General features: G+C 46.9%; 2 long non-coding RNA genes across 2 annotated transcripts; one reads left to right on the top strand and one right to left on the bottom strand.

Annotated features, from left to right (window-relative positions):
- The first annotated feature begins 2,167 nt into the window (after nucleotides 1-2,167).
- LOC116716658 (uncharacterized) lies at nucleotides 2,168-15,118 on the top strand. The gene is made up of 3 exons (XR_004338578.1): nucleotides 2,168-2,178; nucleotides 10,204-10,213; nucleotides 14,985-15,118. It is a non-coding gene; the product is annotated as an uncharacterized LOC116716658 (long non-coding RNA).
- LOC116716657 (uncharacterized) lies at nucleotides 11,343-13,342 on the bottom strand. Its single transcript, XR_004338577.1, has 2 exons — nucleotides 11,487-13,342; nucleotides 11,343-11,409 (listed from the first exon to the last, which is right to left on the bottom strand). It is a non-coding gene; the product is annotated as an uncharacterized LOC116716657 (long non-coding RNA).
- Nucleotides 15,119-15,352: the final 234 nt, after the last annotated feature.

Raw genomic sequence — 15,352 nt, 5'->3', positions numbered from 1 at the left:
GAAATTGAACTTTATATAAAACTCATAGGCTCAAATTTTGAGAACATAAACAATATTCAACTATTTGAAAATTATGAAGTTATAATCGATTTCTTTAGGACCAACATGGAGTTACAGGAAGTAGAAACCTGCCGAGCATCAACGATGGAGACAAATCCAACTTCTGTATTTAGAAAGAATTCCCTCATGGGGCCCAAAGCCGGTAGATCGGGTTCTGAGACCCACTGGTGAAAAAATCGTCAGCAGTCAGAGCAGAATGACAGAGTTCAAAGGTCATAAAGAAGATGCTGTGACATCGTCAGTGACATCAGCTGCAGGTGGAAGAGAAGTGAAGAGCCAACAGGACGGGTTGGTTCCTCCTGTCGGTTCTGATCGGATCGGTGAACAGAACCTGGAGAACCGGACCTGCAGGTGGAGGTCAGAGGGAGGACGGGTCCGGAGTCTCATGAGGCCAGAAGCTTTTTGGACCAACGGAGCGAAAGAACCGAGGAAGAGGAGGAGGATGAAGGTGAGTGCTTATCGGTGTTTCAGCGTTTAGTTCTGGTTCTGGTTCTGCTCCCTGAGGAACCGCCCCGCCCCGGTCCAACTTGTTCCTCATCGTTTTCGTGTCGAAGGAACCCGAGCGGAAAATCTTCATCCCCACGGACCTTCCTCTTCCTCACTTAGCAGAGACTCTGCTGCAGACGATCAGGACCAGAACCAGAACCAGAACCAGAACCAATCTCCTTCACCTGGACTCAGACCATCTGACCTTTGACCTGAAATAGTATCTATTCTGATATTCTGACATTTCACCCTCCTGCCAGCAGGTGGCGTTATGGCGACACGACTGAGAGGTTAAGACAGCAGAAAAAACTCTGTGTGTGTGTGTGGGTGTGTGTGTGTGTGTGTGTTCCAGCAGCAGCTCCCTCGGCTCCTCCTTGGCTCCTCTGATAAACCGACTCTGGATCGACTCCAGCCTTCTGGAAATCTCGTCTCTTTGTTCTGCTGATTTGGACCAAACCGGTCTCCGTCCCTCGGCTCCTCCAGGACCTTCCAGGATTCTCCAGAACCTGTTTGATGTGTTTTCAGGCCCGAACCTGGAGCCCGTCCTAAGCACTAGAGTGATCGTGGATCAGAAGACACACAGAGTCTCACACACACACACACACACCCACCCCCACACACACACACACACACACACACACACACTGTCACCCTAGGATGAAGGATTTTCCAGCTTTTTCTCAGCAGCACAAAACTCTAAAGGAGAACACTGAGGAACAGAACCGGATCAGAACCACATGTCCAGATGACATCAGGAGGTTCTGGCGCTGATGGCCTGGTCAGGGTAGAGAGGTTCTGGTTCTGGTTGGTCCAGTGGCAGCGACCTTGCCGGTGTCAGCCAGTGATGAATTGTGGGTAGAAATACCTACCTGTTTATTTTGTACATTTGAAACATAAATCATGTTTAGCAGAACTAAAGCGTCGTTTCTGTTGCCACAGTTACGATGCAGAGCAGGAAGTCGGTGATGAAACAGGAAGTGTCCAGTTGTTGCTTGTTGCCTCCAAACTCCATCAACCAGACGCCTTTGTGCCTCTTCCAGGTAGAAAGGTCAGAAGAGCTTCGTCCACTTTGATGAGGCGGCGGCATCATGTGACCAATAAGGAGGAAGACACCAGGAAGAGATGAGGAAGAGGAAGAGATGAAGACCAGGAAGAGATGAGGAAGGAGATCCCAGAATGTTGAACTGGAAACCAGTTCCAGCTGCTGGGTGGACGATCCGTACCGAAACAAGCTGTTTCTCCTTCAGTGGTGGGACCATGAGTTTTGCTGAGGCGTTTCCATGGTAACGTAGGAGAACACATGGCGGCTAACGAGCCTCGTCCTCCTTTCATCTTTCATTCCTGATGTTTCTTCGATGTGTGGCAGGTCGCTTTTTTCCTGGTGCCTCCTTTCCACTCATAAAGTTCCCAGGATGCTGGAAGTCAGATCGGATCCCAGAGGAAGCTAAAGGGTTACCCGATTCAGAGCTGGTTCTGTTCTGTTGGTTCTGATCTGTTGGTTCTGTTCTTGTTACCAAAGACAGATGATGGGGGCAGTAATAAAAGAGAAACACTTCATTAAATAATCTGGTTCTGATTGGGTCCAACAAGCAAGTTGAAGGTTTAGAAGAAGCAAATCCTTTGGACATTTCAGTAAACTCAGTTGGATCAGAACCATCAGATCGGGTTCTATAGTTACATTCAGCGCTGCTTCACTTCCTCAGGGTGGAGTGCTAACAGAATCCATTTTATTTAAGAAGTCCTTCCTGCTGGGAGTCGATGGCTCAACAGAACTTTGTTTGGACTGAGATCTAATCTGGGATTTCTCCCAGATTAGAGAAATGTCACGAGTGGAACAGATTGCAGTTGTTAAAGCATTATTATGATAAATATTTAGAGTAATCTAATTCACCTCCAGGCCGGAGAGATTAAATTTAAAGATTGGTCCGTCGTTCTCAAAGCGCCGCCAGCAGGACAGGAGTGAGTCGGTTGGATCTAAGATAGACTCCAACCGCAAACTTGGATCATTTCAGGGTCTGCATCAATATTTATCAATATTTAATGAAGATCAGATCAGAAGTCTGATAATCAATGTAAAAATTCAGATTAAGCGCCTGGTGGACGATATGAAACTAGTAGTTTTAGTCTTTCCCCATCAGAATGTATTTCAAGAATTTTGATGAAATATGTTAACTTGTTTAATTATTGTTTAATGATCAGTTTTATTGATCAGTGTGTTCAGATGTTCGCCACTTTGGACTCAGAAGTTCTAAAGTCCAGTTAAGTCCAGAGATTTGTGACTGAAAGGTTAGTTGCCATGGTCACAGCAGCTGGGCTGCACCTGTTTTATTGGTGGAGCCTTAACGAGGTCTCGTTTTTAGCTCGTTAAGGTGGGAGGGGCCATTAATGGGACAAGCTGACCAGCCTCTGGTCACAACACACACACACACACCCTCTGGATGGTGACCACCTCACATTAAAACTCTCACTTTTTCTTTTATGAGTGTCGTTAATGTTGGTTTAGAGCCCAACTAATGACACACACACACCAATACCAAGCCTCTCTCTCTCTCTCTCACACACACACACACACACACACACTGCATAACAGAGTGGATTTTATCCCCCTCATTAGCTTTTAGCTCTGCTGCTGTCGACCTTTAGACAGTCTGACAGATTTAAACTCTGATGACTTCACGTCCAGAACGACTGCTTTATGTCCAATTAAGATCAGACTTCAATGATCCTATAAAAGTGAGTCTATGTTAGTGGCTCTCTCTCTCTCTCACACACACACACACACCCACACACACACCCACACACACACACACACCCACACACCCCCACACACACACACACACACACACACAGCAGGACAACAACAATCTCTGGTCAAGTTAACTCAACAAAGAGAATGAACCAGACTTAGTTGGGAACCCGGATCCACTTCTGGTGGTGCTGACCCATCAGGAGGTAAAAGGTCAGGTCATGTCTGTTTTTATAATCCAGTAGAAATTCAGGAGGAAAATGTTTTCAGGGTAGACGTCTCCAGGCACCGGACCGTGGACTGGTACTGGTCTGTGGGTTTTGTAGTACCAGACATGTAAAAAACCGTCTGTTATGTAAATTCCCTGCTCAGACCGACAACTTTTTCTTTTTCAGCCAAACAGGATGTTGGACTGAAAAACGGCGACAACCTGAAGGACTTTAACTTTGTCAACCTCCTGATTGTAAGAGCTGCAGCAGTCCAGCCCTGAGGGAACAACATGGGTTCCTTCAGCTTCACTCCTGGACAATATACTACACTCACTGGCCACTTTATTAGGTACACCCGTCCAGCTGCTCACAATCGCAAATGAGCAGTTAACTAATCACAAGGCAGCAACTCAATGCATTTAGGCATGTAGACGTGGCCAAGACGATCTGCTGCAGTTCAGACCAGCATCAGAACAGGGAAGAAAGGTGATTTAAGAGCCTTTGAACGTGGCCTGGTTGGTCTGAGTATTTCAGAAACTGCTGATCTACTGGAATTTTCACGCACAACCATCTCTAGGGTTTACAGAGAACGGTCCGAAAACAAGAAAACATCCAGTGAGCGGCAACACACACACACCACAACACACTCACACTGCAACACACTCACACTGCAACACCCCCACACACCCACCGGAACACACACATACACACCACAACACACACACACCACAACACACACACACTGCACCCTCTTTCCCCCCCGGTCTGTGTTCTTCCTGCAGCCTCCCAGCTGCCAATCACAGCGACCTCCTGTAAGGCTCGGCAGCCAATCAGACGCTGCGCTCAGAGTCCTGCAGCCACAACCCACTGAAGGGACGACAGAGATGAAGAGTGAGGAAGAGGAGAGGAACCGCTGAGCAATTCAGATCCTGAGACTGAACCCAACATCTAGATACTCTTCATCCTCCTCATCCTCCTCTGTAATTGTCCCTGTGAGGTCACATGATCACCAGACATCAGGTCACAGCCGAAGAACAAACCATTAAACAATTGACACAGAACCAGCCGATCCGGATCCAGCCAGAACCAGAACCAGCTGCTGAATGAGGAGGATTCCCAGCAGGCTCTCCAGAGTCCATCAGTTCCTGGTAATTACAACTGAATTAATCATTCATGTTAAAGCACAGAGCCGGTCGCCCCGGAAACACAATCAATCACCAGAGCTGACATCACCATCATCATCACCAGCCTCACTGCTCCCAACACAGTTTTCACCTGCAGGTAAATTACCTGTCAATCATCCTGAGCCAGGTGAGCCACAGCCTGTGATTGGTCCATCCAGCTGTCATTAAAATCTCTGCTATACCTCTCACACACACACACACACACACCCACCCACACACACACACACACACACACACACACACACACACACACACACAACCTGTGGATGCTTGATCCAATGATGCAACAGATTGCAGTACCACCTGTAGTCATGGGGGCGCTGTAAACGGTAAATGAACTTATATAGCGCTTTTCCAGTCATTTTCACCACTCAAAGCTTGGGGTAGGAAGCTGGAATTGAACCTACAACCTTCCGGTCACTAGACAACTACTCTACCCACAGAGCCACAGTCGCCCATAACAAAAAGACTTGTCTACTGCGAAGCCTCACTCTGAAAATAAACACTACTTACTTACTTACTTACTTACTTACTTACTTACTGAATGAATGAATGAATGAATGAATGAATGAATGAATGAACGAACGAATGAATGAATACACTTTATCAATCCCCAGGCAGGAAGCTGGACAGAAACTGTTTCTGTCCAAAAACCAAAAACAAACACATCGGCGCGGATCGACGGGCGCCTGAGGCAGCGCCGGCCTTTCCTCACATAAGAGTGACGACAAACAATCCCATCAGGCCCAGTGGGGGGTCGCCATGTTGACTGCTGTCTGAGCCCAACCTCTGAACTTGGAAACTAACTCAGAACTGCCCCCTAGTGGATAGAGGGCCCCTAGAGCACTGGATTTCAGAACAGACATGCCATACAGTAGTTAATGAACACACTGAAAGCCTGAATCAATCAAGCAATCAAATTTTATTTGTATAGCACATTTCAGCAGCAAGGGATTTCAAAGTGCTTTACATCATTACAAACACAGAAACACAAAGTCACCAAGTGGGGGTTCTTGCTTTTGCATCCATAAAAGGTTTACCGGTTCCACTCCTACTGTGTCACGCTCACAGTCACGCAGTTTAAAACAGCCTTTCAACGGGCTTCCAGCACGAGGGAATTTCGCTCAGGTCGTTCCTCACGGATTTTTGTGCAATTCTATGGTACCTGTTAGTGTCTAGAATTTACAGGGTTTCCGTTACGCGCAGTAACCCTCAGTCACTCGCCGTTTTAGTTCCGGCACGAGGCTCCGTTCACCTCTTTCACAGAATTTCGAGCAAGGACTCCGTCGTCCTTCATGGAAGGCACTGATGCTTCAGCCACTAGCTTCCCAGACCCAGTTCCTTCTGTTCTGACCCGGTTTTTTGGTTCTGATCCGGTCACCAGAGCTCTGTTGTAGTCGACACTTCTAACAGGAAACAGCAAAGGTCTGTCTGCTCCGCCAAGCAGGAAGTGGAACCTGAGGTTCCTGAAGTCTCTACATGTTGGACCTCTGGTCGCCAAGCCTCGCTGGAGGTCAAAGGTCGAGGGTGGAAACAGAACCCAACTACAGAAACAGGCGAGACATCTTCAGTTTATTCTTTCTGATTAAAACAAATTGTTTTTTAATAAATTGCATTCTACGGAAGCTGCTGTGCTCAGAGTGACATCATGGCTGCCTGGAGAAATGATACCTTTTACAGCTTTCAGCCGTCGAACTCGACATGAACGGGAAGTTAAGGGCGGACGTGAAGCATCCTTGGGCTAAACAGAACGGCAGACCAAGTGCAGCTTCTGCAAAGAATAAAAAACCAAGAGAGAACTTTAGGTTGATGTCAGGAACAGCAGAGTAGTAGGAGAAAGCAGCAGACTTTCTGTGTTTAATGTTGATAATTTACCAAAATAAAGTGAACTGAACTTTGACTTCAACTCTTTCTCAATCAAAGCTAAGAGTTGGGGCTCTTTGGCTGCTGATTGGCTGACTCAGACAGTGTGTTTCTGGGCAGCCATGTTTAATTCAGGCAGCATCAGTTATTAAAACTACTTAGTGGGTAAAATATTAAGCATGGTAATGCAGGAACATGTCTGCCTTAAACTGCTCCAGAACGCTACAGAGTTTAACGCCACCTTGAGTCCATTAGGCAGCTAGCGGAGACGAAGTCCCAGAAATCTAAATATTAGGCAGCAAATGAGTCAAATAATCGACTGAATATGTGAGCAGAAAGAGGAGAAGCCAAGCGAGCCTAAAGGCTGAGCGGCTGAGCTACGGATGCTAAACAGGCTGAAGCATGCATCAATAATTACAAACTGGGAAGAGAACTGGAAAATACCGTCGGTAAGAGCTGAGTGGAGGATGGTTTCACTCATCCCATCTTCACAATGAAGCTTTAAATTCTCAGCCCAGCTGGAGCCTCTGGTCCATCAGAGCAGATGCAGCATTCAAACGTTTCTGACTTCAAAAAGTCCCAAAGATCCTGGAGCGGGCTGGACATCTGCTGAGGAGGAGACTCCAGAACCAAACGCCGGGACCAATAGGTGGAACCAAACACCGGGACCAATTGGTGGAACTAAACGCTGGAACCAAACGCCGTGACCAATAGTTGGAACCAAACGCCGGGACCGATAGGTGGAACCAAACGCCGGGACCGATAGGTGGAACCAAACGCCGGGACCAAACGCCGGAACCAAACGCCGGGACCAATAGGTGGAACCAAACGCCGGGACCGATAGGTGGAACCAAACGCCGGGACCAATAGGTGGAACCAAACGCCGGGACCAATAGGTGGAACCAAACGCCGGAACCAAACGCCGGGACCGATAGGTGGAACCAAACACCAGAACCAAACGCCGGGACCAATAGGTGGAACCAAACACCAGAACCAAACGCCGGGACCAATAGGTGGAACCAAATGCCGGAACCAAACACCAGAACCAAACGCCGGGACCAATAGGTGGAACCAAACACCAGAACCAAACGCCAGGACCAATAGGTGGAACCAAACACCAGAACCAAACGCCGGGACCAATAGGTGGAACCAAATGCCGGAACCAAACACCAGAACCAAACGCCGGGACCGATAGGTGGAACCAAACACCAGAACCAAATGCCGGGACCAATAGGTGGAACCAAACACCAGAACCAAACGCCAGGACCAATAGGTGGAACCAAACACCAGAACCAAACGCCGGGACCAATAGGTGGAACCAAACGCTGGGACCAATCAGCAGATAAATAAATCACTATGAAGGTTAATGTGCAGGTGTGTCAATCACATCATCAAAATGTCCAACAACAGTATTAAGCACAAGCAGAGGTCAGTTCTGCAGGAGAAACCACACAGACACGCACAGACACACACACACGCACTATACACACACACACTATACACACACACACACGATCTCAGAGCAGGTTTATGGATTGGACAGCGTTCAGCCCGGAGCTAAGTAGAGATGAGAGGTTTCCTGTTTCAGCAATTTGACACACATGAATGATCAGACCACACAAACATGAGCTGTACACACACGCAAACACACCCCAATGCATGCCCCCCCCCCCACACACACACACACACACACACACACTATAGACACAAACACACACAGATGCCGTTTAAGTGGTTCTGCTCAGGCTGTTTCTACAAGACTTATCTAACATAAACATGGCAACTTTCTGTGTGTGTTGGCGTGTGTGTGTGTCTATAGTGTGTGTGTACAGTGTGTGTGTGCATAATAGTGTGTTCTTTTTGCTCGCTGTCATCAGTTATTTAAATGTTTAAATGAAGTGAGATTCATTAAGACAGAGAGGAAGATCCTCTTTAAACTTTGATGCTAAAGGTGAATTTTTCAGGAGCTCAGCGACAGCAGAGCTCGTTATGCATGTGAGCGTGCACGCATAAATGTGCACGCTCACATGCACGCGCTCCGGTTTGTGAGTATGAATTATCCCAGCGCGATCTGAAATATTAATGCAGACCTCAGCTGCAATCATCTTCACCTGCTCAACAGCTGGAAACGTCAAAACACAAAAACAAACGGCTGCGTTTATCGGAGCCGTGAGACACACACCCACACACGACTCCTGGTACCGGTCCGAACGGACACAGAAAAAGGTTCTGGAACTGATCCAAGCACTGGCCCAAACTCAGAAAAATGATGTGCAGCTCTAATCCTGATCAGCAAACCCTGGAAACTGTTTTGCCTCCATAAAATGAGGAGTTGGCAGCGAATGCAGCTGGTTACTGGTTCCAGTCACAAAACTGGGAAGAAAAGACAGGAATCGATGCAGAGATCCATTAAATTCAAGTTTTTAAAATAGAGAAACCAGGAAGTCATCAAGATTAAGCTCAGGTTTAAAAAACTATTAACATTAAATACATATAACATGCACAAAAACAAATGTTAAACAAGTTTGAACACAAATACATTTCATTCAGTTAATGTGTGATTTCTTTTGTTTCCATTGTATCATATTGGTACATATATTGTTACCCACCCATCACAATATGTATCATGATATGAAGTTTATGCCGTATTGCACATCCCTACCACACAGTGGATCCAGGAACCGGCGGTTTCTGTCTACACTCGGGTCTTGAGAGTCGCTGATCCAAGTAAACATGAAATCATGGAGAAACAAAGTGGTGACCTGCTCTTGAATCCCGCCTGGCTCTGCATGCTCTCCCTGTAGTCCAGTCAGAACTGACTCATTTTTCAGAGATTACCAATCCATTTATCATCGACCCACTTTAGCTCTTCACACTATAAACCAAATCCAAAGTTTTAGCAGCCGAACTCTGGTTGCTTTGACTGGGACATCAGTCGGCAACATTCCTGTTGCAAATTATTACTGAAGCAACAGGTAACAAGCCACAACTAAATAATAGCTTTTATTATTAGGAAACACCATCACACATAAAGTCCCACATCATCTTCATCATCACTACCATGATCTCATTCATCATCATCATCATCATCTCTGATGTCAACACAAAAACTTTTCTGCAGATTTTACAGTTTTCAGCTACACTGACTGACATCACACAGCTGCTCCATGCCGGCCAATCAGAGTTCATCACAGCACACTAATAGACTGCCAACTGGTTCACACACACGCGCGCGCACACACACACACACACACCCAGTCAGTCAGAGTCAGGAGGTGATGACCTGCTATTACTAAGCTTTTCTGCCTCACTGCAGACTGGTAATGATGGTCAGCTACGAGTGTGTGTGTGTTCCTGAGGGTGTGTGTGTGTGCGTGAGTGCGTGTGTGTTCCTGAGGGTGGGTGTGTGGGTGAGTGTGTGTGTGTTCCTGAGGGTGTGTGTTCCTGTGTGTTCATGAGTGTGTGTGTTCCTGAGTGTGTCTGTTCCTGAGTGTGTGTGTGTTCCTGAGGGTGTGTGTTCCTGAGTGTGTGTGTTCCTGAGTGTGTGTGTCGGAGCTGTAATGTGTCGGCTGAGTAACTGACTGACTGACAGAGGCGGTTTGGGGGAATGACAGACGGTGTGACAGCAAACGAAGAGGAGAAACGGAAAAAACAGAAAAGTGCGAGTGTGTTGACCCGTCCAGAGTTCAACGTCAGACCCACAGCCAGACACACACACACACACACACCCACACACACCATCACAGCAGGCTTTTAATTAGTGATGTAGTTTTAGTTGACTGATCAGCTTGTAAAGCTAACAATGTTTGCTTCCCTGTGTGCACACATACACACACGCACACACACACACGCCCACACACACACAGAGGAAATTAACTCGAGTCAAATCAATTTCATTTTGTGCTTCTGGGATCAAACGTGAGTCAACAAACTGGTGTTGTTGGAAGCAGCAGCGGCTGGTATTGACCTGAAAGTTATTAATTCTGTCTGATCCGCTTTATGGTGGACCAGAACACACACACACACCCCTGAATGTAACAAACACACAGCGGTGCTGATCAGCGCCCCCTACAGGCAGTCGGTTCTCTGACATTTCCTCACTCAGTTCAGCTTCTTCTATCTGGAAGATTTCAGGTGTGAACCTCTGGCCAATCAGAGCTCAGGAAGAACACCTGCTCCAGGTGTCCAGGTCATCCAGGGGACCTCGAGGCGTTCCCAAAAGAACAGATAGTCTCAGCAGGGAACTGCGGGTCTGACAGAGTGGAGGTAGACGAGTCCAGACGCTGCAAACAGGAAGCACATTTTAGCTACTCGATCTTTCAGTCATGAACTTCAGCTGAGGTTGAATGCGGATCGATCAGGAACCTCAGAACCTTTTGTGTCAGCTCTAACAATAGTTCTTGACCCACCCTAGCCTCACTCTCTAGGACTAACCCTAACCAAACTCCTTTACTCCTTTACCGGGCCCTGCGGTGTCCTGGGCAGGGTTTGGTGTTCTCCAAGCACAAACAAATCCCAGTCTGCTGAATGTGTAGCTAACCAGAATGTGATGGAAACATGTAGGAGAATCTAAGATACAGAAGATGAAACAACTGACATGGAGGACCAAGACGTCTGGTGGACGTCACACAAGTCTTTGTATCTGTTTCTCTCTGTGAAACATTTTCCACCAACCATTGCTTCTTTCAGGTCAGCCATGTTTCTTTTTTCTCCAGAGGTTTTGGGAGGTTCATACATGACGAGTTGCTGCTGCTGTGTGTCTCCACACCAAACCTAGTCCTCCTAAAGTTTTTAAAATTGGCCAACAGCTTGCCATGTGAATCTCTCAGAACGAAAGCAGGTTCCATTCGGTGTCCAAAGCCTGCAGGGGGTCAGGTTGAGTAAGAACAGAGAAAATGATCTTTCCGGTTTGTTCTGAGTCAGAAATCACACGCTAACCTTTCCGCAGGCCATCAGCAGGTAGCGGGCGGAGCGGCGACCCCGACCTTCAACGGCTCCTCGGAGGACGAAGCCGTCGTTGGAGGCAGACAGACGGAGACGGACGGGAAAAGAGCCAGAAATCCATTCAGAGACGTTAATAAAATCAAAGAGCCCCATATGATCAAGCATGAAGTACATCACAAAGGTAATGTGAATTTAAGCCCAGATCCTTTCATTATCAAAAACAGTGAGCCGTCGCCCAGCAGCGCGCACACGCCGGCGAATTTATGAGGCCGACTTCCTGAATCTAATAGAAGGATTCAGGTGTTACTAATGGGCGAAAGAGGGAGGTAATAGAGGAGAGACGGAGCTAATATGGAGTGATGGAGACGGAGGAGAGGCTCGACCGGCTAAAGAGAAACAGATGAAGACGGATGACAGAAGAAGAAAAGTTGGAGGAAAAGGTGAAGAGATTCGATTACTTTCAGTTTGATGAAAGAACAGAGTTTAACCTGAAACATTTGCATCCTGATGAAATAGAGCCAAACGTGAGTAGAAACTTTGAGCTGACCTCCGACTCTGAACACAAGCCCACCGTTTTAACCCTTGACCCTGATTTCAGAACATAAACTCACCTGGGGGTCAGGGTGAGACGGGTCAGACGGGTAGAGACAGCCTCAGGTCACCGAGTTTACCTGAGGAAGCCTGATCCTGGGAAGGATGGAACCTCACCTGACCCAGTGGGGATTCTGGTTCTGTTTCTAACGGAGACATCTGGATCGTGTGTGGGTGTGTGTGTGTGTGTGTTGTACAGGGTCTTTATGGAGCCCGACTCGTGAAAATTGATTAGTCGTACAGAAAGAAGGTTAATCGGGACCTTAAATAAGACTCATAACTCTCCCCCCTTGCTGCGTGTCCCCCACAGGGCGAGAGGTATTACCCCGGGTGGGGGGTGAAGGGGTGTCGCCTTCGGGTGCTTTATGGTGTCGTCCACCTTAATGATGTCTAACAAAATGTCAGCGGCCGACCAATGACGCGGCAGCACTCAGAGAAAGAAGGTTAGTCGAGTGGGAAGTCTTTAGGAGTCGTTATGGAGACAAAGATTGAGGAGGGGGCGACGGGTAGGAGGAGGGGCAGGTTTAAATCAGCGGGGGGCAGCGGGGGTAGGGGGCAGGTTTAAATCAGCGGGCTGTTCTGGAGTTGCTGAGGAACAGGTGAGGACGCCGAAGCTGCAGATTCTTCCAGAGGGAAAATCTTCTCTTTGCCTCAGAGCCAGGCAGCATCTGACCTCTGACCTTACAGCAGCCTACGACATATTCACTGACTGTGGGACATCAGGCCATCACAGACAGAACAGACTCTGCTCCGTCAGGTAGAAGGAAAACGCTCAGTTACCCCATACTGGTTTCATATTGGTTTTAAACTGGTTTAAGACTGATCTCTTACTGGTTTGAAGCTGCTGTTTTCACCAGGGTTACTGATGTAAGTGCTGATTATCAATCCATTATTTGCTGATCGGTAAATAAAAAAGTTAAAGAAAACATCCTTCCAGTTCATAAACATTTTGAAAGTCAGAACACTTTGATCTCTTAAGACAGTTTCTCATTTTTTAATATATTTGTATTAATGTTATTTTTGTAACTTGTGTTTGTTTTATGGGACTGCGGATGGAAATTAGCATTTTGCTAAATCAGTTATATTGATAAAATTGTACATCCATTAATATGCACTGTTCCAATAAAACCAATTTAATCTGTCCATCCAGAGGTCAGGGGTGAGAGGTCACCTGGCTGTTAGTCTGTCACTGAGATAACTAGTACAGACACATGCATCCTTACCTAAATGCAGATTAGCATGCCAACAATAGATTAGCTTGCTAACAGTAGATTAGCTTGCTAACAGTAGATTAGCTTGCTAAAGGTTTACTGCTTTATCGTCTTCATGGTGAAACTCTCCCTCTCAGTGTCTCAGCTGTTTATTGATCATTTTCTTTATTAAATGTTGAAACCTTCTCTCTTAAAATGGTAATAATAACTCCCTCCAAAACACACACCGACACACACCCTCCCCTGGTGAGCAATTATTGTCGAGACGCAGAGTAAATCAATCAATAATTCCCTCGCTGCCGCTGCAGCGCGAAGCCAATCAGGACAAAACAGGAGTCATATTTATGAAGCAACAAAGTGCTGACACAGCAGATCGCTCTGCAGGGTGTGTGTGTGTGTGTGTGTGTGTGTGTGTGTGTGTGTGTGGGTGTGTGGGGGGGTGTGTGTGTGTGTGTGTTGCCACTGCAAAAGTGTGTTTATTGCAGCTGCAGCTTTAAGCTTAAATTGAAACTTGAAATAAAACAAATGGTTCCTTTAGATCCGGAACACGAACATCCAGGAAACCACGGAACACGGTCAGAACTGATCAGAGCCGGTCAAAGCCTATCAGAACCGATCAGAATCTCGTCCTTCAGCTGCAGACGGTTCTGGGACCGACTGGTTGAGACAGCTTGAACCCTCCCAGAGAGTGAAGCAGAGGAATTAATCAATCAATCAATCAAATTTTATTTGTATAGCACATTTCAGCAGCAAGACATTTCAAAGTGCTTTACATCATTACAAACACAGAAACACAAAGCAACATAGAATCAATCATTAAGTCAACTTCCATCAATAAATTTGTAATTGATTGCATTTCAAATACAATCCTAAACAGGTGGGTTTTTAGTTGAGATTTAAAAGAAGTCAGTGTTTCAGCTGTTTTACAGTTTTCTGGAAGTTTGTTCCAGATTTGTGGTGCATAGATGTTGAAAGCTGCTTCTCCTCGTTTGGTTCTGGTTCTGGGGATGCAGAGCAGAACCAGAACCAGAACCTGAGAGGTCTGGAAGGTTGATACAACAACAGCAGATCTTTAATGAATTGTGGTGCTAAGCCGTTCAGTGATTTATAAACTAACATCAGGATTTTAAAGTCTATTCTTTGAGCTACAGGGAGCCAGTGGAGGGACTTTAAAACTGGTGTTATGTGCTCTATCTTCCTGGTTTTAGTCAGAACGCCAGCAGCAGCATTCTGGATCAGCTGCAGCTGTTTGATTGATTTGTTGGACAGACCTGTGAAGACGCTGTTGCAATAATCAATACGACTGAAGATGAACGCATGGATGAGTTTCTCTAGATCTGGCTGAGACATTAGTCCTTTAATCCTGGAAATGTTCTTCAGGTGATAGAAGGCCGACTTTGTAACTGTCTTTATGTGGCTCTGGAGGTTCAGGTCAGAGGAAAACATTAATATCAACACATGCAGGACCAACTGGATCCTGCTGACCTGCAGGACCGCAGTGTTTTCTGTTGGACCCGCTCTGACCCGCTCAGCATCTGACCCCTCTGAGCTCCTGTAGTCGCAGCGTCAGTGGGATCAGGAGTTGGTGATTCTGAGCAATCAGATGCTGAATTCAGGAGAATCTGAACATTAACCAGATTTACAGCATTTCACAGAACTGGAGATTAAAAGCTGTGAAAAAGCTCTTCAGGGGGCGTGGCGTGGTGGCGTAGGGGACAGCGCGACCCACATTTGGAGGCCTCGAGTCCTCGACGCTGCCGTGGCGGGTTCGACTCCCGGACCCGATGATATTTGCCGCATGTCTTCCCCCCTTCCTGTCAGCCTATTTTCTCCAGTGCCTTCAACACCATCCAGCCTCTGCTGCTGAGTGAGAAGCTGCGGAGGATGGGTGTCGACGACTCAGTGATCTCCTGGGTGACTGACTACTTGACAGGCAGGCCACAGTTTGTCCGTCTGGGCAGTGTCCTGTCTGATGTGGTGGTCAGTGACGTAGGAGCTCCACAGGGAACTGTGCTTTCTCCCTTTCTCTTCACCCTGTACATCACTGATTTCCAGTAC

This window comes from Xiphophorus hellerii, unplaced genomic scaffold (assembly GCF_003331165.1).
Source record: "Xiphophorus hellerii strain 12219 unplaced genomic scaffold, Xiphophorus_hellerii-4.1 PGA_scaffold_78__1_contigs__length_500000, whole genome shotgun sequence".
NCBI lineage: Eukaryota > Metazoa > Chordata > Actinopteri > Cyprinodontiformes > Poeciliidae > Xiphophorus > Xiphophorus hellerii.
This window is presented reverse-complemented; position numbering and strand designations above follow the sequence as displayed.